General features: G+C 46.3%; 1 protein-coding gene and 1 long non-coding RNA gene across 4 annotated transcripts in view; one reads left to right on the forward strand and one right to left on the reverse strand.

The window, feature by feature from the left end:
• LOC110743822 overlaps positions 1-5,157 on the forward strand; it is a 31,303-nt gene extending 26,146 nt beyond the window's left edge. The window contains exons 3-4 of the long non-coding RNA XR_002523475.2: positions 3,959-4,079; positions 5,078-5,157. This is a non-coding gene — a long non-coding RNA (uncharacterized LOC110743822). The remainder of the gene's footprint in view (positions 1-3,958; positions 4,080-5,077) is intronic.
• SLC24A4 (solute carrier family 24 member 4) overlaps positions 1-24,758 on the reverse strand; it is a 172,798-nt gene that overhangs the window by 71,059 nt on the left and 76,981 nt on the right. The window lies entirely within an intron of this gene.

Consider the following 24,758-nt stretch of genomic DNA (forward strand, 5'->3'; position numbering starts at 1 on the left):
TGAATAGACTAATGCCCTGGGCGCAAGTGGTGAGTGACTTCTCATTCTATTAGTTCTGGCGAGAGCTGGGTTTTGTTTTTGTTTTTATTTTTGAGATGGAGTCTTGCTCTGTCACCCAGGCTGGAGTGCAGTGACATAATCATAGCTCTCTGCAGCCCTGACCTGCTGGACTCAAACGATCCTCCTGCCTAATCTTCCTGAGTAACTGGAACTACAAGCATGTGCCACCATACCCACATCCAGCTTATACATATTTTTTGCCTTTTTTTTTTTTTTAATTTTTTGTAGAGATGGGGTCTCACTATGTTGCCCAGGCTGGTCTCAAACTTCTGGCCTCAAGCAACCCTCCCACCTTGGCCCTCCAAAGTGCTAGGATTATAAACATCAGCCACCATGCCTGTCCAGAGCTGGTTGTTAAACAGAGCATCTCTCCCCTCCCTCTCTCTTGCTTCCTCTCTCACCAAGTGATCTCTGCACAGGTTGGCTCCCCTTCACCTTCTGCCATCAGTGGGAGCAGCCTGAAGCCCTCACCAGAGGCAGATGCCCACTCTTGAACTTTCCCGACATCAGAATCATTAGCTAAAGAAACCTTTTTTCTTCACACATTACGCAGCCTCAGGTGTTACTTTATAGCAACACTAAAAGGACTAAGACTCCCGTCCTATTTGATTAGGGCCCCCCTCTTATGACCTTATTTAACCTTAATTACCTCTCTAAAGGCCCTATCTCCAAATACCATCACTTCACATGAACTTGGGGAGACACAATTCAGTCTTTGACAAAAGGTCTTTGCAGAAGTAGGTAGTTAAGTTGAAATGTGGTCACACTGGATTACAGGGGACCCCGAATCCAATGATTGGTGGTCTTATAAGAGTAGGGGACATGGCCGGGCGCGGTGGCTCAAGCCTGTAATCCCAGCACTTTGGGAGGCCGAGACGGGCGGATCACGAGGTCAGCAGATCGAGACCATCCTGGCTAACACAGTGAAACCCTGTCTCTACTAAAAAATACAAAAAACTAGCCGGGCGAGGTGGCGGGCGCCTGTAGTCCCAGCTACTCGGGAGGCTGAGGCAGGAGAATGGCGCAAACCCGGGAGGCGGAGCTTGCAGTGAGCTGAGATCCGGCCACTGCACTCCAGCCTGGGCGACAGAGCGAGACTCCGTCTCAAGAAGAAGAAAAAAAAAAAAGAGTAGGGGACACACAGAGATACCGAGAACAAGGCATGGGATGACGAAGGCAGAGGTTGGAGTGGTATGTCTACAAGCTAAGGAATGCTGGCAGCCAGGAGAAAGGCCTGGAACAGATTTTCTCAGATACTCCAGGAGGAATCAATCCTGCTGATACCTTGAAATCAGACTTTTGGCCTCCTGAACTGTGGGAGAATAAATTTTTGTTGTTTTAGGTCACCCGGTGTGTTCTACTTTGTTATGGCAGCCCTGGGAAAGCAAAATATTCCCTAAACCAATGCACACAATGCCCTGCTTCCAGTTAGCTGCCTCACGCCAATAGCCTCCACCCAGGGCACGCCTGAAGCCTGCCCTTTCTTTCCTGCTGTGAAGCCCCCCTCCCCCGCTCCCTTGCCTGACTTTGAGTCCCTACCAAACACAAGTGATGACAGCTGACTCCTTTGCTATAGCAAACTGAATAACTACCTTGGGTTGTTTTCATTTGTGTGGTCTTTGTTTATTTCCACAATTAGCAGCAATCTTTAGTTGTATCTATACTGTCTTTCTCCTACACTAGGTTAAGTGTTCTCAGAGTGCTGTGGTGACAATTTTTTCCTGTATTGTCTTTACCTCTACTAGACAAGGCATATACTTAATACCTAAAGTAAATTAAGCTGGGCACGGTAGCTCACACCTGTAATCCCAGCACTTCAGGAGGCCTCACTTTGAGAGGCCGAGGCAGGCAGATTGCTTGAGTCCAGGAGTTCGAGACCAGCCTGCTCAACATGGCAAAACCCCGTCTCTACTAAAAATACAAAAATTAGCCGAGCATGGTCGCACGTGCCTGTAATCACAGCTACTCAGGAGGCTGAGGCAGGAGAATTGCTTGAACCTGGGAGACAGAGGTTGCGGTGAGCCGAGATCATGCCACTGCACTCCAGACTAGGCAACAGAGCAAGTGAGACTCTTTCCCAAAAAAAATTAAATTAAATTAAATTAAATTAAATTAAATTAAATTAAATTAAATTAAGCAAATTAGGGGCTGGGTGCAGCAGCTCACACCTGTAAGCCCAGCACTTTGGGAGGCTGAGGTGGGAGGATTGCTTGAGTCCAGGAGTTCAAGACTGGACTGGACAACATGGGAAAACTCTGTCTCTAAAAAAATACAAAAATTATCTGGGCATGGTGGTGCATGCCTGTGAGCTAAACTCAGGAGGCTGAGGTGGGAGGATCACTTGAGCCCAGAAAGTCAAGGCTAATCTTCCCACAAATATTTACCATTACCCATCAGGCCCCAGCACTGTTCTAGATTCTGTGAACAAGACATCTGTGAACAAGACAGGCAAAAGTGTCTGCCCTCACAGGGCATTTTAGATAGAGTACTACCCAGAAGGATAATTAGAGACACTGGATGTGGAAAAAATGTTTATCATAAATGAAAAAAGCAACATACGAAATCACTCATGGTTTGTTTGCAGCTATACACAAATCAGCAAATGAAAAGAACTGGATGGAAGTATACCAAAACCATTATAGCGGTTATGGCGGGTGGAGGAATTCTAAACGGCTTCCCTTTCCAGGGCCCCTTTCCAAATGCTTTATCATAAAAATGTTTTAGTCAATTTGCTATGATTTATTTTTTAAAAAAGAATGAAGTTTAAAAACATGGTGTATGGGCCTGGCATGGTGGCTCATGTCTATAATTCTAGCACTTTGGGAGGCAGAGGCAGGCAGGTCACGTGAGGTCAAGAGTTCAAGATCACCCTGGCCAACATGGTGAAACCTCATCTCTACTAAAAATATAAAAATTAGCCGGGCATGGTGGTAGGTGCCTGCGGTCCTAGCTACTTGGGAGGCTGAAGCATGAGAATTGCTTGAACCTGGGAGGCGGAGGTTTCAGTGAGCCAAGATTGCGCCACTGCACTCCAGGCTGGGCGACAGAGTAAAACTGTGTCTCAAAAAACAAAAACAAAAAAACTGTGGTGTATGAAAGAATCCAACACAAAAGAGTACCAATGGTATAATCCCATTGACGTGGTGCCCAAGCACAGTCAAAACCAAGGTCAGTGACAGAAATCAGAACCACTGGGGGTAGGGGAGGGATCAGTCAGCAAAGGGCACAAGGAACTTTCTAGGATGATGAAAATGTCCTAGATCTTGACTGGAGTGGTAGTTACACTTACAAAGTTGTGTATTTTATTGTACTCAAGTTACACTTCATTGAGGAGAGACCTGTTGAACGTCTGATGCACCCTAGGAAAAGGAAAGCATATTACCACTGAAAAACTTTAAGGGCTCCCCACTGGTTTTCTCGTTGTCGCACCGTTCATGGCAAAGATGAACAAGTAACAAGCCCCTCGGTTCATGCACCTGAACACAGCACACATCAGCCATCACCGTGCCTCCCCTGGAGGAAACTTTGGGACAAGGCCGGATCTGGTTCCTGCCACTGCTTGAATGTGAGCTTATCTCCAGAGGCTGGAGTTCAACCACAAAAGCGTGAGAAGCAGTGAGGGCTCTGATGCCGGGACCCATTCTCAGGTAGGTTCATGACAACAGGCACTCGGCATCCCAGGAAACAAGACTACAGTATCACCTGAGCCAGCTCACTATTGCTGATGACAAGAACAGAAACCAATTTACTCAGGGACAGGCCCCCCTGTGAAAAAATGCCCACACCCACCGTGGGGATTCTCAGCTGGTAGAGGTGGACTCTAGACTTAAATTGGAGCTGCAAGTACATTTGTGTTGTCTGATCCATCTGCAGAAACAATTTTTCGTTGTCTGACTAGATCATATGGCCAGTAGGTCTGTGAAAGGTTCCAGGGATGCACCTTGACGTGAGAATGAGCTGCTACCGCTGTTGATCATGATGCATCTCCAACACTCAGATCAGAGCCTCGCGCATAGCAGGTACTTATATCGAGGCTTTTACAATAGAGTTTCTTAGGACTGTCTTAACAAAGTAGTATATACTTAAAACTGTAACAGAATTTTTTTTTTTTTTTGAGACAGAGTCTCACTCTGTCACCAGGCTGGAGTGCAGTGGCGCGATCTTGGCTCACCGCAACCTCCGCCTCCCAGGCTCAAGAAATTCTTCTGCCTCAGCCTTCCGAGTAGCTGGGACTACAGGCACACGCCACCACACCTGGCTAATTTTTATATTTTTAGTAGAAATGGGGTTTCACCATATTGGCCAGGCTGGTCTCTAGCCCCTGACCTCATGATCTGCCTGCCTGGGCCTCCCAATGTGCTAGGATTACAGGTGTGAGCCACCGCACCCAGCCCAGAAATGTATTTTATCACAGTTCTGTAGGCTGGAAATTCAATATCAAAGTGTTGACAGGGTTGGTTCCTTCTGGAGACTTAGGGGCAATCAGCTCCACGTCTTCCTCCCGGTGTCTGTGACAGCTGGCAGTCCCTGGCATTCCTTGGCCTGTGGGCCCAGATAGCCCCAATGTCTGCCCCTATCTTTATCTGACCTTCCCCTCTTTGTCCCTGTGTCTTCACATGGCCTTTTTTAAGGACACCAGTGACTGAATTTAGGGCCCACCTTCATCCAGTATAACCTCTTCTTGACCAAGTACATCTGCAAAGACCCTATTTCCAATGAAGGTCACATTTACAAATACCAGGTTAGGACTTATATCTTTTGGGGAGAAACAACTCAGCCCTCATATTTGTTGACTTGACTGACCCTTTATTCATGAAACACAAGCATGAAAACAACTTCTGTATGAGTGAACTCTTATGAATAACACAGCAGTTGTCAATATTGGATCGTTCATATCCTCTGATTTCTCTAGGACAGTCGTGATTCACATCAGCTGTCTAGTATAATGAATAGTATCCCCTTCTCTCAAAAGTGTCACAGTTTGGATGACAAATTTCATATTCACTCTCCTCATTAGGAGTACAAGGACCTGGAATAAAAATGAACACCAATGAGCCAGGAGATGTCAAAGTAGCCCATGGCTACATGCCAGGAGAGACTTCAATCATTGCCACCACGGACACCCGGTACTTCCTCGTTCTAGACAGCCTCAAGTTCAACGAGAGAGAACATCTGCGGGAAGGCAGCTGCTACAGCATGGTGCCTAGATTCAGAAGCACCTCCACCCAAAGCCAAAGGGGGGTGGATGACTTGCCAGAGCAAGCGGTCTGTGCTTGCCACTAACTGGGAAGGGACCTGGAGGAAGGCTGGAATGGTGCCTCCCTTCACCTCTGGCAAGCTCCAGTTCTGAGGTCAGGCTGGGTTGCCAGTCACATGTGATGGTGAGTTCTATGTGCCAACTTGGCTGGGCAGTCGTAGTCATACCCAGTTATTTAATCAAACATAAATCTAGGGGTTGCTGTGAAGGTATTTTATAGAGGTGGTTAACATCTACAAGCAATGGACTTTAAGTGAAGATTACCCTCAATAACGTGGGTATGAATTCAACTCCACCCCAATCAGTTGAAGGCCTAAAGAACACAAAAATTGACTGGACACGGTGGCTTATGCCTGTAATCCCAGCACTTTGGGAGGCCAAGGCAGGTGGATCACCTGAGTTCAGGAGTTCGAGACCAGCCTGGCCAACATGGCAAAACCCCGCCTCTACTAAAAATACAAATATTAGCCAGGCGTGATGGCAGGTGCCTGTAATCCCAGCTACTTAGGAGGCTGAGGCACAAGAATCACTTGAACACAGGAGGCGGAGGTTGCGGTGAGCCGAGATCACGCCACTGCACTCCAGCCTGGGGGATAGAGTGAGACTCTGTCTCAAAAAACAAACAAACAAACAAACAAAACCCCCCAAAAACTGAGGTTTCTTGGGGAAGAAGAAATTTGTCCTCAAGAGCATTAGCTCTTGCCTGGGAGTTTCGAATCTGCTGGCCTGGCCTACAGATTTTGGACTTGTCAGCCCCTATCATCATATGAATTAATTCTTTAAAATAAATCTCTTTATGAACATACACAACACACACACATATAGGATAGATACAAGGCGTGTTTGTGTATGTGTGCACCTCCTGAGGGTTCTGCTTCTCTGGAAAACTCTGACCAGTACACTGGACTATGGCACCCTGGGGCTGGGATGGGAACAGTGAGGAGCCATAGCTGCTCCCAGATGGGCAGAACCAGGAGGCCAGGCTGACAGCAGGACGAGCATGTAGAGTTCCAGGAGGAGCCTGACAGCCGTGAGCCAGGGACCCCCTCAGCACTCTTGGCTCCTGCCCTGTCTCCCACCCCTGCTCCCCTGCTCCCCTGCTCCCAGGCTTCCCTGTCTGTTGAGCAGTCTTTCTCCTTGGCATCATCCTTCCTCTCTTCCTAGACAAAATCCCTGCTGTTCCCTGAGTAACCTCAAGGCAAGAAATCTCAGGTCAGGATTTAGCAATAGGGCCTGAGTCCATTCGTTATATTTGGGAGGACCCAAGGAGATCTCCCTGGAAAGGAAGAAACAGCTTCTCCTTCTGTAAAGTTGCAGACAGTTCCTCAGTGGGTGCTGCTTCAGCAACTGTAGTCCTGTGTTGCTTAATGATGGGGATACATTCTGAGAAATGTGTTAGGCAGTTCACTGCTGCACCAGCATCCTAGAGTGCACTAATACGATCCTAGATGGTCTAGCCTACAACACACCTAGGCTATACGATAAAGCCTGCTGCTCCAAAGCCGCACACCTGTGCAGAATGTAACTGTACTGAATACCGCAGGCAGTCGTAACACAGTGGTAAGCATTTGTGTATCTAAACATAGAAAAGCTACAGAAAAAATATGGTTTAAAAGATAAAAAATGGTACACTTGTTCAGGGCACTTACCATGAATGGAGCTTGCATGAGTGGACGTTGCTCTGGGCGAGTGAGTGAGTGTGTGGTTAGTGAATGGGAAGGCCCAGGATGTTACTGTTCACTACTATAGACAAAAGTCTATCAACACTGGACACTTAGGCTACACTAATTTTAAAAATATGCTTCATCAATAATAACCTTCGCTTACTGTAACTTTTTTTCTTCATAAACTTTTAAATTGTTTTTGGCTTTTTGACTCTGTTTCTTTTTTTTTTTTTTTTTTTTGAGACGGAGTCTCGCTCTGTCGCCCAGGCTGGAGTGCAGTGGCCGGATCTCAGCTCACTGCAAGCTCCGCCTCCTGGGTTTACGCCATTCTCCTGCCTCAGCCTCTCAAGTAGCTGGGACTACAGGCGCCCGCCACCTCGCCCGGCTAGTTTTTTTGTATTTTTTAGTAGAGACAGGGTTTCACCGTGTTAGCCAAGATGGTCTCGATCTCCTGACCTCGTGATCCGCCCGTCTCAGCCTCCCAAAGTGCTGAGATTACAGGCTTGAGCCACCACGCCCAGTCTGTTTTTTGACTCTTTTAATAACACTTAGTTTAAAACACAAGCCCATTCTACAGCCACGCAAAAATATTTTCTTTATGTTCTTATTCTATAAGCTTTTTTTCTTTTTTTTTTTTTTTTTTTTTTTAAACTTTTAAATCAAAAATAAAGACAGGAACACACACATTAGCCTAGGCCTACAAGACGTCACTAGGTGATAGGGACTCTTCAGCTCCCTATCTGTATAATCTTACGGGACCATGTCGCATATGCAGTTTGTTGTTGACTTGAATGTTGTTACATGGTGCATGACTGTACACGGTCCTTGTAAATATTTACAATTCTAACAAGACCATCCAGGCACTACAGTTCAACTAACAGGATGAAGAAAGATTGTAGGTAGAAAAGAAACTGACAGGCTTAATGTATTTCCAGGTCTGTCTTACATATAGTAAGTGCTTAATGTGTAGAATGACTGACAGGTGTAACCTGGACATATGACCCCTTTTTCCTCAAATCTCAGAACAAGAAAAGTCTGCCTCATTCCTTCTAGGCTTGGTGCTTATTCTTATCCTTGGCTCTGTCAGAAACATTTCCACTGAAGAGTCAGCAAGGTCTGGATTTTATTCTTGGCTTTCCTTTGTGAGCTTGTGGAAAATTACATCGTTCCTTAGTTTCCACAAAAGCACCGTGAGGTTTAAGGAGGTTCTTAGCCTGTTACAAACAAGAGCTTCATCAGGATCACAGAACAAAATAGGAGCTGAGCCAGATGAGTTCACTGAACCTCCAGCCTGTGGCCTTTTCCTTCCTTAGGCATCTGTTTGGACCCATCAACTCTCTTCAAAAACACCAGCAAAATTAATGAGGCAGTAAAGAATCTGACAATGTGCACTGGATTAAAAGTCTGGAAAGTTCAGTTCTGCCACTGTTATTTTGGCAGTGCTGACCTCAGTTTCCTCCTCAGGAAGAGGACAGCATAGTATGATCCAAAGACACCTGATCACCATGGTATCTCAGCTCAATTTCCTTTGTAACAAGTTCCCTTGGGGTAGAGCACACAGAGCGTGGCAGGAAAGACCCTGATCGCCAACATAGAGAAATGCGTCTCTGCTTCCCACCAGCCTCTCCCTCACCCGGCTTACCTGCAGTGGATTCTTCACCTGGCACGTTAGGCCTCACATCTAAGCTGAAGGCTAGAAACACTGATACCACAAAAGTCACTGGCCAACACACACACACACACAAATACACACACTTTCCTTTCCTGGAATGGGTGGTGGGGATGTCTCTACATCTCCAAAGTTTCTGGCTTAGAATTTAAAACCCATGCATTGGAAAGCCAAACATCATATGTTTTCACTTATAAGTGGGAGTTAAACTATGAGGATGCAAAGGCATAAGGATGAATCTGGGGACTCAGGGGGAAAAGGTGCGAAAGGAGTGAGGGATAAAAGGTTACAAATTGGGTTCAGTTATACTGCTTGGGTGATGGGTGAACCCAAACCTCACAAATCATCACTAAAGAACTTACTTGCTTAACCAAATACCACCTGTTCCCCAAAAACCTACAGAAATAAAAAAAAAAAAAATAGAGGCCAGGCACAGTGGTTCATGCCTGTAATCCCAGCACTTTGGGAGGCCAAGGTGGGCAGATCACCTGAGGTCAGGAGTTAGAGACCAGCCTGGCCAATATGGTGAAACCCCATCTCTACTAAAAATACAAAAATTAGCTGGATGTAGTGGTGGGCACTTATAATCCCGGCTACTCTGGAGGCTGAGGCAGGAGAATCACTTGAACACAGGAGGCAGAGGTTGCAATGAGCCGAGATCGCGCCATTGCACTCCAGCCTGGGTGACAAGAGTGAAATTCCATTTCAAAAATAAATAAATAAATAATACATAAAAATAAAAACATAAAAAATAAAATCCACGCATTCTTCCCAGTGCATCTCCCACCATTTGTGAGTCTATTCTGGCTCATGACCAGAGGCAGGGCCCCAGGACCAAAGGTAAGAGGTCAAACCTCCCACACTGACCACTCACCATGGAGAAGCCTTGGAACATCATCCACCCTGTTTCCTGGGACAGCCTGCCAGAGGAATGCACTGGCAGGAGGCCTGACCTCCAGTTTCAAAGCACCTAGCTTTGGAAAATGATCAGGGAATGAAACAACTCATGAGAAGATCAATGGAAAAGAACAAGTCCAGCCCTTCCACAGGAGAATTCTCAACAAGGCCAGGCGTCCATGGAGGTGCGTCAAAGAGTGGCCATTAAACACCTGCCAGCACAAGGTGAACCGTCACCTTTTAACCATGAGTCCAACACCATCCCCCCACCTGCAGGTGCACACCCAAAGGAAAGGCTACTGGACCAAGATGATGTACCACGCATCGTGGCAAGGGCCTCACAGGGACACAATTCCAGAGCACATGGTGACCTCCACCCATGCAGAGAACATTCTCTACCATGATTCTGGGTCTAGGGCTGTGCTAAAGTGTGGCCTGTGAACTCTGTCACCCACTCATGACAGAACAGGAACAGAGAGTAAGCATGGGCATCTAAACACTTGTGAAGCAATTTGAGATTGTGGCAACCACGTGATTGTTTTCCTTTTTTTTGTTTTTGAGACAGATTCTTGCTCTGTCACCCAGGCTGGAGTGTGGTGGGGCGATCATGGCTCACTGCAGCCTCAACCTCCCGGGATCAAGCAATCCTCCCACCTCAGCCTCCCAAGAAGCTGGGATTACAGGTATGCATCTTCATGCCCAGCTAATTTTGTTTGTTTTTGTAGAGCTGGGTCTCACTGTGTCACCCAGGCTGGTCTCGTACTCTTGGACTTAAGGGATCCCCCACTTTGGCCTCCCAATATGCTGAGATTACAGGAGTGAGCCACCATGGCAGTTTTTTCTAGGGATTTCTTTTTCTAGTATTTGACAAGCATATTGGTCAAATAAAGTTAACAAATCTTTCGCCACAGGTAGTGTGAGAAACCCTCATGTGGGGAAGCAGTTCTCAGCCAGGGGTGATTATCCCCCTTACCCTCTGCCCTTGCCTATGATACTGGCCACATTTTTGGTTGTCACAACTAGGGGACGGGTGCTACTGGCATTTAGTGGGTAGAGCCAGAGATGTGGTTAAACATCCTTCAAAGCACAGGACAGCCCCCTACAACAAAGAATTATCCAGTCCCCAATGCCAATCGCATCCAGGTGAGAAACTGTGGTCTATGGTTAAAATGATGGCTGCTGTCTTTGCCCACTGAACACTGATGCCTGCCTGCTTGTAATGAAGCCATTCACACTCTCCCTTCATGGACCTACTGGTCCATATGCTCTCAAAGCACATGTTCTCCTCTCTCAAAGAACTCTCTACCAAAACTGGGTGGCTGAGAACATGCAAGAAAATTCTCTGATTCTCACCCCTTCTCCTCTGTCCTGACCTCTCCTTAAAGTCTCATTCAGTCGATTCAAATACACCTCTTCCAACAATGGCATATCTTTTGCCTATCTCTACCCACAAACTACAGGATGACAGCAAATCCCTGTTCGTTCTGCCTTAGTTTAATATTTGTCTTCCACCATCTGTGGTTCTGCAGTGCTGTGTTCCTATACAACCAGCAGGTCTGTCCCTGGAACGGAAGCTGCTCCCAGCCCAGATTTTGACTTTCAATTTTTGCAACAAGCACAGAGCGTGTGGCATCTACTGGGAGGATTTGTGCTGAGGGCTGCAAGGGAATACGGATAAATCAGGCAATGTTTGCAACCTACGGAGGAGGGGGAAACAGATGTGCAGCTAATGGTGACTGTAACAAGACACATGCCGTGGGGAGAGGTTTAAATGGAGCTTTAGTGGAGCGCAGAAGAGGGAACAATTAATTTCTAACTCAGCAAAGATGACTCAGGGAAGAGCTGGGAGATGGGCTCAGGATTTCCTGGGAGACATCCAGGTGGAAGGACAGGCACTTTCTAGGCAAAGGAACGAACTGGATGCTAAGGCAGGGGGGCAAGAGGGAGCCCAGGAGACTGGGAATTCTGGGCAGGTTTTCTGGAGGTGGGAAGGTTGCAATGGGAAGACTGGAACATGGGATTGGAAGGATTGGAGGACACCAAGTTTCAGGATAAGGACACTCCTTATTGGAGAGCAGCAGCAGATTGCTGAGCACAGGAACGACAGGATGAGAGTATCTTAAACCAACAGTTGGCAAACGTCTTCCTGGAAAGAAACAGACAGACAGTAAATATTTCAGGCTTTGCGGGCCATATGGTCTCTGCCGCAACTATCCAATGCTGCCGCTGTAGCATGAAAGCAGCCGCAGTTGAGACATAAACACATCGGCATGGCTGTGTTCCAATAAAACTTTATTTATGTTCACTAAAATCCGAATTCCCTATCATTCTCATGTGTCAAAAAATAGTATTCCTTTTTAACTTTGTCCAATCATTGAAAAACGTAGAGACCATTTTTGGCTCGCGGGATGTATTCCAAACAGGTGGGGAGCTGAATTTGGCCCGCAGGCTGTAGTTGGTTGGCCCTTATTTTAGAAACATCAGGCAGGGTGGTGAGGAGGTGGGAACGAACAGGACAGTAGCTTCAGGTAGAAACCATTGAAGTAACATGGAAATAGAGAGGAGGGGACGATGTAGAGATGCTACAGCCCCCTGACCCGCAGGATGGAGGATGGGCGTGGTGTGGAAGGAGAAACCTGTGGTCTCCAGCAAGGGGGATGAGGGCATGGTGACACTATGAACTGAGATGGGGACAGGACACTGGAGGGGACAGGAGGGCTGTGGGCTATGGCCACACACCCTGTGCCCAAAAGGACAGAAGCATCCCACCAAATGCAGATCAGAGCCAGATCACACCAGAGTCGGCTACTCAGAATACGGGGCGTTGACAGGGTTAACATCATTGCCTACTGTTTTTGCCTGTCCAGCACCCTAAAACCCTGGTTCTCCTGGAGGGAAATCGCCCTTCCCCTGTTCTCATCCATATGATTTGAGTGGGGCTGGTCCTGCACAAACAATCAAGACAGCTCCAGTGGAGAGACAACAGGCTCTTGGGGCCACCAACTGTAGATACGTTTCGGGTAAGAGCCTGGGTGCCTGACCCCAGGTTCAGCCACAGACAAATGGTCCAATGTGAGTCAGTCCCAGGAATTTTGCTAGACCTTTTTGAACAGGTGAGGCTTTCTTTCTGCCAACCCCCAAAGTGGTAAACTGTAGGCTTGCACATCTCAAGGCCCCTTTGTAGAGGGAGACTGGCTGGGGAGGAAGACAGCATGGAAGAGAGATGAGCCCATCCTGAGCCAGGCATGCCCACAGCTGGCCCCGGACTTCTCAGTCCTGGAGCTGATCACCTCTCATCTTTTGCTCAGTCCAGGTTTTTTTTTTTTTTTTTTTTTTGTCACTTGCAACCAGAAGTCCAAACACACTCAGCCACTGCCACTGTTACAACATGCCCCACAGGGCAGAGGTCTTAACCTTGGAATCATGTGTGACCCGGTTCCTATCTTAGAAGATTATTTGACAGTCTTGTCCAAAGCATTTGCATCTGCCTTATTTATCTCCAGACAGGGCCTCTTATGTCGAGCAGGTGCTCAGTCATTGTTGGTGTGGGAAGGAAGGCACATAATCCTAGGGAACTTCACTCACTGAGCTACAGGAAACTCTAAAAAGAAGCATCAGGAGGCAATATGGATTTCTCTTCCTCCTCCACCAGCCCAGGGGTCAGGGAAAGCATGAGCTACAGGGACTCGGTTCTATCTCATACAAACAACCAAGACAGCTCTGGCCGAGAGACAGTGGGCTCCTGGGGCCACCAACTATAGATGCTTTTAGGTAAGAACCTAAATGAAAGAAGGGAATTACCTGGTCTCAGAGATGGTTAGAAAAGGGGCAGGTCTCACGCTGGGCATGGAAAATGTTTGCTATTAGCAGCAACTCACTGGGAGAGAGAGAAAATGAGCACTGGAGCTCTGGCTGGGCTTCTCAACCCTGATCATGGGGTAGGTGGGAGGATCTGGGGAAGGAGATGGACAGCTGGGATTCCAGGCCAGTGTCCTCAACAGAGGCTCCAGGATATTCAAGTCAACGGTGAGTTTCCATGCACTATGAACACAGAGACGCTGATTAATGGAGGGCTTGCTGGCAGAGTGAAGGGAGCACTGCATGGGAAGTCAACACAGGAGGTCTGAGTCCCAGCCCCCATCCTCACCAAATGCCTGACCTCCCTCTCTGGGACCTGATTTCCTCATCTGTAACTGACAGGGCTGGGCCAGAGGTGTGATTGTCATTCTGAGGGGAGAGCTCAGACTGTGTCCAAGAGGTGCTCAAATCCATGCTAATGGAAAGCACATGACATGAACACACTCCCCATGGGTATACCCATCAGGCAGGTGTAGAAACTTGTCTTTGGATGAATTTCTGTGTTATCAATCAAATACTAAACTTGCAATAACGCCTGGGTATTCTGCTTTATCTGTGTACAATTCACCATACCCAGATGAGAGGCACTCCACACCTTCATCCAGAGACTGCAGAGGCAAGGCAGACCTTCCCTGCCTGGGTTCAAATTCTTGCTCTACACTTACTAGTGGTGTGGCCTTGGGCAAGGTGTTTCACTGCGCCATGTCTGTTTTCTCTTTGTAAAACAGGCATTGTATTAGTATCTACCTCTTAGAATTGTTCAGAAGACGAGGCGAGTAGATTATGTAAAGGGCGGGGGAGAGGGCCCGGCACACAGTGAGGGCTCAGGACGGGTTTGCTATTCCATGTGGTCAATGATACCAAAACTATGACACTCTCTCATGGGCGTCCGTGGTAATGTTTGCTTTTAAAGGGGTACCTTATAAAACTAGGCTCTGGCAAAATACGGTGGTTCATGCCTGTAAACCCAGTGCTTTGGAAGGCCAAGGTGAGAGGATCTCCTGAAGCCAGAAAATGAGACCAACCTGGGCAACATAATAAGACTCCACCTCTACAAAAAATTTAAAAATCAGTCAGGCATGGTGGCACACCTGTAGTCCCAGTTACTCAGGAGGCTGAGGCAGGAGGATCGCTTGAGCCCAGGAGTTTGAAGCTGTAGTGAGCTATGATTGTACCACTGCACTCCAGCCTGGGTGACAGAGTGAGACCTCATCTCTCTTTTTTTAAACATTTATTTTAGGTTTGGGGGTACATGTGAAGCTTTGTTACACAGGTAAACTTGCGTCACAGGGATTTGTTGTACAGACTATTTCATCACCCAGGTAATATTGGGTATTAAGCCCAGTACCCAATAATTACCTTTTCTGCTCCTCCCACCTTTTCCCCTCAAGTGGACCCCAGTGTCTGTTCCTTTCTTTGTGTTCATGAGTTCTCACCATTCAGCTCCCATTTATAAGTGAAAACGTGGTATTTGGCTTTCTGTTCCTGTGTGATTTTACTAAGGATAATGGCCTCCAGCTCCATTCATGTTCCCACAAAAGACATGATTCTCTCTTTTTCCCTAGACATGGCTGCATAGTATTCCATGGTGTATGTGTTCCACATTTTCTTTATCCAGTCTGTCACTGATGGACATTTAGGTTGATTCCATGTCTTTGCTATTGTGAATGATGCTGTAATGAAGATTTGTGTGCATGTGAGACCTCATCTCTTTAAAAAAAAAAAACAAACAATCCCAAAACTAGTCTGTGTTGTCACCAGACAGGACAGTGGTTACCCTATCCTGGGAAGCATGTTCGGGAAGACTGGGGATACTCCCAGTCTGGTAATATTTTGTTTCTTGACCTGGATGCTGGTGACATGGGCATGTCCACTTAGTGAAAATGTACTGTGTTCTTTCCTGTAGGTATGTTATCCTTCAATAAAAAGCTCTAAGAACAAAGGAACTGTTGAATACAAAAGACAGAGCATCAGCAGCAGCTGCATAGCTCCTAATGGAAATAACACTGAATGTGCTGCCTTTTCCATCCCTCGCTCCCAGGCAGCTCCACCATCACTGTGCTTCAGAGACTCAAAGAGCCTCCAGCTTCACTTAGCTTTGTAGGAAGCACAGTCACTGGGACTTGGCCCTGACACTTCCCTCTGCACCCCCATCCCTAGGTCCACTTGTCCATCCAGTTGCTCAGTATCTCTTCCTCTTTGGAGTTGTGACATCAACTTCCTGGACTCCTTCCTGGCCTCAGAGACCCAGAGCAACTGGAATGACTGAGCTTGGAAAGGCTTGAGGAGACTGAACTTGACTCCGCGTTGGCTGAGGAGCTATTTTCCACAGGCCGTCCTGACCCAGTCCCACCTCTGTCTAGAGAAACCCCAGCCAAAGCCCAGCTCAACATATATGGCTCACTCCCTTCATCCTGCAGACTCAGCCAGGCAATCCTCAGGCCAGATTTCCTTTCCCACACCTTTTCTCTCTCAGAAAACTCCAGCCTCTAGGATGTTCTATGTAGTCTGGACAATCATAACTTGTAATTCACAGATACTGAAATGAAAGTCCCCCATGACCACTGAGGAAAGGGTATTCATAAATAAATCTGCCTTACCTCAATTTTCCTGCAGGGAAACTTTCTATTGGGGGAGAAACTATAGATTAATCTGCTTCAGAACAATGGAGAAAGAAAAACAAATACTGGTGAACTCCAGTAGAGAAATTAAAAAAAAAAAAATCCACATTTGTAAGTCATTATCTTATTTAATCCTAATTACTACCTAGAGGTTAGATCTCATTATGTCTATTTTGCAAATGAGAAAACTGAGGCTGCAAAAAGCCAAGTGACTTGCCTGAGGTCATTCAGCCTGTAAACAGGACAGCCAGAACCCATCCCCAAGTCACAAAGACCTGGCTCCAATCCACGGAGGTTTTCTACCTTGGCTCACTCCTCACAGTCATCATCTTAAAACAATCAGCCCACCTATGAAGGCTTCCAAGGTGAAATAAACTCACATGCTTGCAGAGATAGGAGAGCTTTAGCTGCCGTTGCCAACACACAGGCACTTATTGCTTGCTATTCTGGGATGGTCAAGTAAATAATGAAGTAAGCCACTTCCTTAAACAGATAGGCCCAGAAGACTCAATTTAGCCACAACAAACACAATAACAGATTCAATTTCCAGGTCAATTTAGTCACCCCCTTTTTTCCCTTCTATCCTGACTTATTCACCCTTGTGGATGTGAAACACACACACACACACACGCGCGCACACACACACACACACTGTTGTAGCAACAAGCATACATATAACCATATGAGCATCCCATGACAATTCAACACTTTGAGTTATTGGAAATAATTTCTATCTGAATCCACACTGGAAACACACCTGGCCAAAAAATACACACACACACACACACACACACACACAATCACTCTGTAGACAGTGTATCTGATCACCCTGTGATATGGTTTGGATTTGTGCCCCTGCCCAAATCTCATGTTGAATTAGAGGAGGGGGCTTGGTGGGGGTGATTGGATCACAGGGGCGGATTTCCCCCTTGCTATTGTCAGGATAGTGAGTGAGTTCTCAGGAAATCTGATCATTTAAAAGTCTGTGGAACCTCCCCCTTCTCTCTCTTTCCTGCTCCACCATGGTAAGAGGTACTTGCTTCCCCTTCGCCTTCTGCCATGATTGTAAGTTTCCTGAGGCAGCTTCCACATGGTGTTGGGCCTGTAGGTACACAGAAGACAAAAGTTGAGCTTTTGGAGACTCCACCTAGATTTCAGAGGATGTATGGAAATGCCTGGATGTCCAGGCAGAAGTCCGCTGCAGGGGTAGAGCCCTCATGGAGAACCTATACTAGGGCCATGCAGAGGAGAAATGTTGGGTTGGAGCCCCCATACAGAGTCCAAACTGGAGCACTGCCTAGTGGAGCAGTGAGAAGAGGGTCACCGTCCTCCAGACCCCAGAATGGCAGATCCACAGAGAGTGTGCACGGTGTACCTGGAAAAGCCACAGGCATTCAACACCAGCCTGTGAAAACTGCCATGGGGGCTGTACCCTGCAGAGCCAGAGGGACAGAGCTGCCCAAAGCCATGGGAGCCTGCCCCCTGCATTAGTGTGCTCTAGATGTGAGACATAGAGTCAAAGGAGATTATTTTGGAGTTTTAAGATTTAATGACTGCCCTGTTGAGTTTTGGACATGCATGGAGTCTGTAGCCCCCTTGTTTTGGCCAATTCCTCCCTTTTGGAATGGGAGCATTTACCCAATGCCTGTACCCCCATTGTATCTTGGAAATAACTAACTTGTTTTTTTTTTTTACAGGTTCATAGGCAGAAGGGACTTACCTTGTCTCAGATGAGACTTTGGACTTGGACTTTTCAGTTAATACTGAAATGAGTTAAGACTTTGGGGAACTGTTGGGAAGGCATGATTGGTTTTGAAATATGAGAAGGACATGAGATTTGGGAGGGGTCAAGAGTGGGATGATATGGTTTGGATTAGTGTCCATGCCCAAATCTCATGTCAAATTGGAGTAGGGGCCTGTTGGGAGGCTATCAGAGCATGGAGGCGGATTTCCCCCTTACTGTTCTCATGATAGTGAGTTCTCATGAGATCTGATCATTTAAAACTGTGTGGAACCTCCTCCTTCTCTCTCTCTCTCCTGCTCTACCATGGTGAGATGTGCTTCCTTCTCCTTCACCTTCTGCCATGATTGTAAGTTTCCTTAGGCCTCCCAGTCATGCTTACTGTTAAGCCTGCAGAACTGTGTGTCAACTAAACCTCTTTTCTTCATAAATTATCCAGTGTCAGGTGGTTCGTTATAGCAGTGTGAGAATAGACTAATATACCCTGCAAGCTAGTTCTAATGCTATAATCAACCTTTGCTACTGTATGCCACTACTGGAGTGAGGCTCATACCAGGTAACCCCCGCCTTGCTATCCTAATGACTCAGAGTCAGGAGCTGATGGAAAAGTTTCTACTTGATTGTTCAGTTTTACCTCTTTGTTACAAACACAAACAGCTCCTATGGCCTGTTCTTAAATTTACCCATCATTTCTCTGGTGGAGATAGACTCCCAGCTGGAGGGCTAACTGATCTACCTGGTCTGCCTGGCTGGGCAGACACCACTCCTGGGACAGTGAAGAAATGTCTGCAACAGATGAGTCAAGGGCACAGAGAGGTTAGGTAACTTGCCCTAAGTTGCACAGCAAGTGGCAAAGTTGGGGTTTGTACCCAGGCAGTCAGCAAGTACTTCAACACTACACTGTGCGGCCTCTCTTTTCAGGGAGGCAGATATGTACCCGCCTATAACACCAAGAATAGCATCTTTTTAAAATCTATTTCTTTTCGATTTACATTTAAATTTATAAGACTTACTCTTTTATTTTTATTTTCATTTAGTAGATATTTACTGAGGACCTACTATGTGCCAGGACTAGATAATAGGAATAAAGGAGAGAACAAGAGAGATGTGATCCCTGCTGTTACAAAAATTACATAATGAAGTAAGGGGTGGGAGTGGAGAGAACATACAAATATTTAAGATCCATTCTGATAGTTTCCAGAGCTTATGAAAAAAGTAAAGTTGGCATTGAGATACATATGTGTGGCAGGGGAGTGAAGGGGAATGAAGGGATGCATGCTTTAGATGGGGTGGTTAGGAAGGGCCTCACTAGGAGGTGTTATTTGCACAGGGACCTGAATGACCAGAAAAAGAAATCCATGCAGAAGTCTGTAGGTGGAGGATGTCAGGCACAAGGAACAGCCAGGGCTGACGTGCTGCTGTGTTGGAGAAGAGGAAGAGGCCCAGCAGTCTACATCTCCTGCCAGTGTGCTGGAACACTGTGATGGATGGGGACTGTGGACTCAGGGAGGCAGGAGAGGTAGACTGCTGGGCCTTTATGCATGGGGGATGGTTGGTCACGAAGAGGAGCTTGAAATTTTGTTCTATTTGTGCTACAAAAGGTCTGGACAGTTTAAGCAAAAAAAGTTGTGTGATTTGATTCCTCTTTTAGAAAGATCACTCTGGCTGTCATAAGAAGAGGCTGTAGTGAGGGAAGAGCAAAAGAAAGCAAGACCAGTTGGGCTATGCAACAGTCCAGCCAGAGACGATGGCAGCATTAGATCATAGTGACAGATGCCAGCGAGATTTAGGGTAGATTTGGAGTCAGAGCTGTAGCTTCTTACCAGTGGGGAGGTGAGGTTACATATGCTACTGTTAATTCAGTAAGACTTACTCTTTTCTAACACAGTCTGTAAATTGAGGCTCTGGTGAGCCCAGAGTGAAACCTGTTCAAAAATCTTCTTTTAAAAATGCATTTTTTCTCAGAGAAAAAAGCTGTCAATCAATTACATATGAGTATAAAGTAGCCCCATCAGCTTTACCTCTTAACACTGGGCATCAGCAGCACTGAAGTGAGTGACTGGGCAGAAGAGATGTAAAATATGTAATGTAGGAACACAGCGTATGTGTCAGGGGGTGGGATAGGGGGACGGGCAGTCCCCAAGGAGAGGTTTTTAGCAGAATCTGTAGGGAAAGGCATTAGAAAGATGTAGAAGAAAGAATAAATAGATGAGAGATGTCTACTTTGAAATATGGCTAAAGGCTGGCCCTAACTCTATCTAGAAGAAAGGAAGGCAATTCTCCCTGATTTCTGAGGTCCAGGTTACAGACCTCAAGTCCCAGCCAGTCCTCTCAGAGTTTTTTTTTTGTTTTTTGTTTTTTGTTTTTTAATGGGGTCTCGTTCTGTCACCCAGGCTGGAGTGCAGTGGCACAATCTCAGCTCACTGCAAACTCTGCCTCCTGGGTTCACACCATTCTCCTATATCAGCCTCCTGAGTAGCTGGGATTACAGGTGCCTGCCACCATGCCCAACTAATTTTTTTGTATTTTTAGTAGAGATGGGGTTTCACCATGTTAGCCAGGATGGTCTCAATCTCCTGACCTTGTGATCCACCCACCTCAGCCTCCCAAAGTGCTGAGATTACAGGCATGAGCCACCATACCTGGCCAGTCCTCAGAGCTTTAAGTCTGTCATCTTGAACTAATTCTGTGTGTGGGGATGGATGACTGTATCATGGCCAAGAAGGCAGGCTGCTCCCCAAAGATTCACACTGCCCTTCCTCACTGACTGCCGAGAAGAGGCTGCTCACCCAGAGGACTTCATCAACCAGATCACAAGTGCCATGCATCACCTCTGCCTCAGTGCTTCAGAAGCAGGTGTGTCTTGTCAACTCCCTGTCCCCTTCCACAGGACCTGGAAGCCACCTGTTGAAGATGGCAGAGCCCCAAGACAGAAGGAGCATGAGTCCCTTGGTCCCTGGTCCCCACCTGGGAGGATCTCTGCTGAACATGTAAGCTGGATGGCTGTGGGAGTGAAAAATAAACTCTCACTGGGTGAAGCTACTGAGATTTCAGGGTTTCTCTGCTTCTGTTGGGATGTGATATGGTTTGGCTGTGTCTCCACCCAAATCTCATCTTGAATTCCCATGTGTTGTAGGAGGGACCCTGTGGGAGGTGATTGAATTACTGGGGTGGGTCTTTGCTGCACTGTTCTCATGATCGTGAATAATTCTCACAAGACCTGATGGCTTTATAAGGTGGAGTTTCCCTCCACAAGCTCTGTCTTTGCCTGCTGCCATCCATGTAACAAGTGCCTTGCTCCTCCTTGTCTTCCGCCATGATTGTGAGGCTTCCCCAGCCATATGGAACTGTAAGTTCAATTAAACCTCTTTCCTTTGTAAATTGCCCAGTCTTGCGTATGTCTTTATCAGCACCACGAAAATTGACTAATATAGGATGGTTGTTCTAACTCATCTCCAAAGGAATAACATTTTCTGATTTTTCAGGCTCTCAGAATGGTGTTGAAGCAGCTGCCTATATTACCTGGCTGGAAGTTTTGATCATAGTATGTGGATCACTTTAGGTGACTTGAAGGAGCTAGGACAATCTCCATGGCTGTCACCAAAAATATATACCCAAGAAAAGGAAAACTTTAGGCTATTGATATACAAATCAATGTATTTCAGGACAATCACAATTAGAAAGTGGATGGCTTTCCTAAATTAAGTTGTAATCCCACTTAGCACTCAATAATCCTGCCTGCCCCACAGAGGTATTTTCAGAAACCAGGGGAACCAATTTTATGTCTTGCTTTTGACATGAGGCTTACTCCTTCCAGCAAATATTAATATTGTTCAGCTTTGCCCTTGTACTTGAAACAAGAGTAGAAGGTGATAAATGTTATCTGAGGATGGCAATCAGCAAGCTATAAAGTGCACACTAATATATTCCATCACTTTTATGAGCCCATCATCAAGGAAATCAGGTAACGGGCTTAGATACATTTGAATATGTTTGTCTCGTATTTCTTTTTTTTTTTTTTTTTTTTTTTGAGACAGAGTCTCGCTCTGTTGCCCAGGCTGGAGTGCAGTGGCCGGATCTCGGCTCACTGCAAGCTTCGCCTGCCGGGTTCATGCCATTCTCCTGCCTCAGCGTCCTGAGTAGCTGGGACTACAGGCGCCCGCCACCACGCCCGGCTAGTTTTTTGTATTTTTTAGTAGAGATGGGGTTTCACCGTGTTAGCCAAGATGGTCTCCATCTCCTGACCTCGTGATCCACCCGTCTCGGCCTCCCAAAGTGCTGGGATTACAGGCGTGAGCCACCGCGCCCAGCCAGTATTTCTTTTACTCTTACAGACACTGGTGTTCAGAGGAAAACAAAGAACGAATTTTGCTATTGGTGGGTGTATTTGGTCTTTGTCTGGTCTGGACACCAAGAAAAGGCTGGAGCATTTGGTAGGGGAGGGGAGTGAGTGTACTGGGACTGAGATGCTTCCCTGCCCCCCACATTACATTCCTAAACTACAGCCTGCCTGGGCAGACACACCCCAGGGTATTGCGGAAACAGCAGCAACTCACGTAGGGCACAGAGAGCTTAGATAACTCACCCAAGGTCACATGTGAAGGAGCACATTCGCAATTTGAGCCCAGGTAGTCTGGGTGTAAAACACAATCTCAATGCCACTCCACAACACTGCCTCTCTGCTCAGGGGAATGGTCTTCCAAAGAGTGGCCCTTTGTGAACCACTGCATGACTCTTAGGCACACAGAGGGTTCCTTCTAAGTCCTTCTGTGCTTTGCACACACGTGCACTCTGGCCATTATCATGTTGTACCACGGCTGTTTCTCTGTTCATCTCCACATTTAGGCCATACTAGCCCACAGGGTGCGAAGAATTAGAAAAAGTCTTCCTCAAGACATTTTGCTTCCATTTGCTGGAATATTATCATACTAAAGAGACAAATAAACAATGTCTATGGTTTGAACAGCACCTTCTAGGATTGTGCAGTGCACAACCTGCACAGCTTTTCCATTTGGTGCCCTCCCCTATCTCCCAGCACAGCAGCAGGCACACAGTAGGGTGCAAAAAATTCTTATCGACTTGATTTGCAAGTGTTGCTGGCTAAGTCAACTCTAAGAGGCAGGGGTTTTCAGACTCTTCCTTATGAGACAAGGGGATGAGCTGTAGTCTTTTCTCTTTTTTTGTGTGTCCTGCCTTGCTGGTGGAGAAGCAAGGACTGCCAGATACTGGGCGCCTTGTGTGTGTTCCCCCCGCCTCCATGAAATGAAGACATTTTCAAAAGAATCTCTTTCACTTCAGCTTTCACTCTCATTTCCTGATTTTTCCTCTCAAGCAAAAGCATATGTTGAAATTTATCTTCTGTCTTTCGTCAGTAACTCTTCAAACACACTTGTTTACACCAGGCATCAACAGTGTTGACAAAAGCTCTTTCTATCTTGCATATGCAAAGTATGCATCTCCCACAAAACACCAATGCCCACAGAAATAAACAAGAAAAGCCAAAGATAACAGGGGACCCACGTGCTTAGGCTAGTTTCAGACCTGTCAGAGGGAACCAAATGAATTAACTTCCTATCATTGCAGCTAATTACGACGTGGTCTCATCTGAAAGAGGATTACGTTCTCAGTTATAATTACTCAATACTTTCCCAGGGTGGGATGGGCATGCCTAACTGGGGTTCAAAGTCAAGGGTAAAAAGAACCATAGTTCTGCACGCCCCAAAGAAAGCAATTGTGTCCAGAGCTTCTTAGTTAATCCCTTATAGATCTTCTCTCCCTTGTTTCGCTGCACTCTGGCTGTGTGTATGTATTTTCCCCCAACTCTGATTTTTTTTTTTTTTTTTTGAGACTGAGTCTCGCTCTGTTACCAGGCTGAAGTACAGTGGCACAATCTTGGCTCACTGCAACCTCCGCCTCCCATGTTCAAGCAATTCTCCTGCCTCAGCCTCCCGAGTAGCTGGAACTACAGGCACATGCCACCATGCCCAGCTAATTTTTGTATTTTTAGTAGAGATGGGGTTTCACCATGCTGGCCAGGATGGTCTCGATCTCCTGACCTCGTGATCTGCCCGCCTTGGCCTCCCACAGTGCTGGGATTACAGGCATGAGCCACTGCGCTCGGCCTCCAACTCTGATTTTTTCCAGTTTATCAAGGTACTGTAATTACCGAAAATTAACAGGACACAACCAATTCTAATATACTGGTACTTTATTTGAAATCGTGCCCTGGCTAGGCATGGTTGCTCATGCCTGTAGTCTCGGCACTTTGGGAGGCTGAGGTGGGAGGATTGCTTGAGTCCAGAAGGTGGAGGCTGCTGTGAGCTATGAGCATTCCAGCCTGGATGACAGAGTAAAACTCTGTCTCAAAAAACTCCCCAAGAAACAAAAACTGTATTTCACCTGCCATCCACTCCTCCCTAACCCCACCCTCCAATGCTTAAACAAGGTAAATTCTCCTTCTCTGCAAAGGTCATATTCAACTCTCTTCTCTAACTACCTTTGCAATTACTAAATTTCACTGCAATTGGCTTAATTGTCCAATCTGACAAAAGCTCTCATTGGGATAATGCGCTGAGTTACCAGAGAAGCAAATGATCAGCCCTTCATATCGCAAAGCCAGCTGAAGTTCAGCCCCAATAAATCACCAATGTGAAGGCAGATGTAAGACACAGCCATAACCAGAAAGCAATAATGTAGCTTTTTATCAAACCATGGGACAATATTTAATTTAGAAGTCAACACCAGGAAATATGGATTTCTCCCTTAGGTAACACCTTGCATATGGAAAGTAACAGTGATATGAAGTTATTTCCTATCCAAGTTTGGTGAAAATCCGACAGCTTTTCCTCGTTTCTTCTAGATATATCTGACTCACCCCTTATTGGAAAAAAAAAAAAAAAAAAAAAAAAAAAAAAAAAAAAACCTGATCTTGGAGCTGCTAATCTGAACTGTTTCCATTCATCGTGCCAAATGGAAAATCTTTATCCCTATG

Source organism: Papio anubis, chromosome 7 (genome assembly GCF_008728515.1).
Source record: "Papio anubis isolate 15944 chromosome 7, Panubis1.0, whole genome shotgun sequence".
NCBI lineage: Eukaryota > Metazoa > Chordata > Mammalia > Primates > Cercopithecidae > Papio > Papio anubis.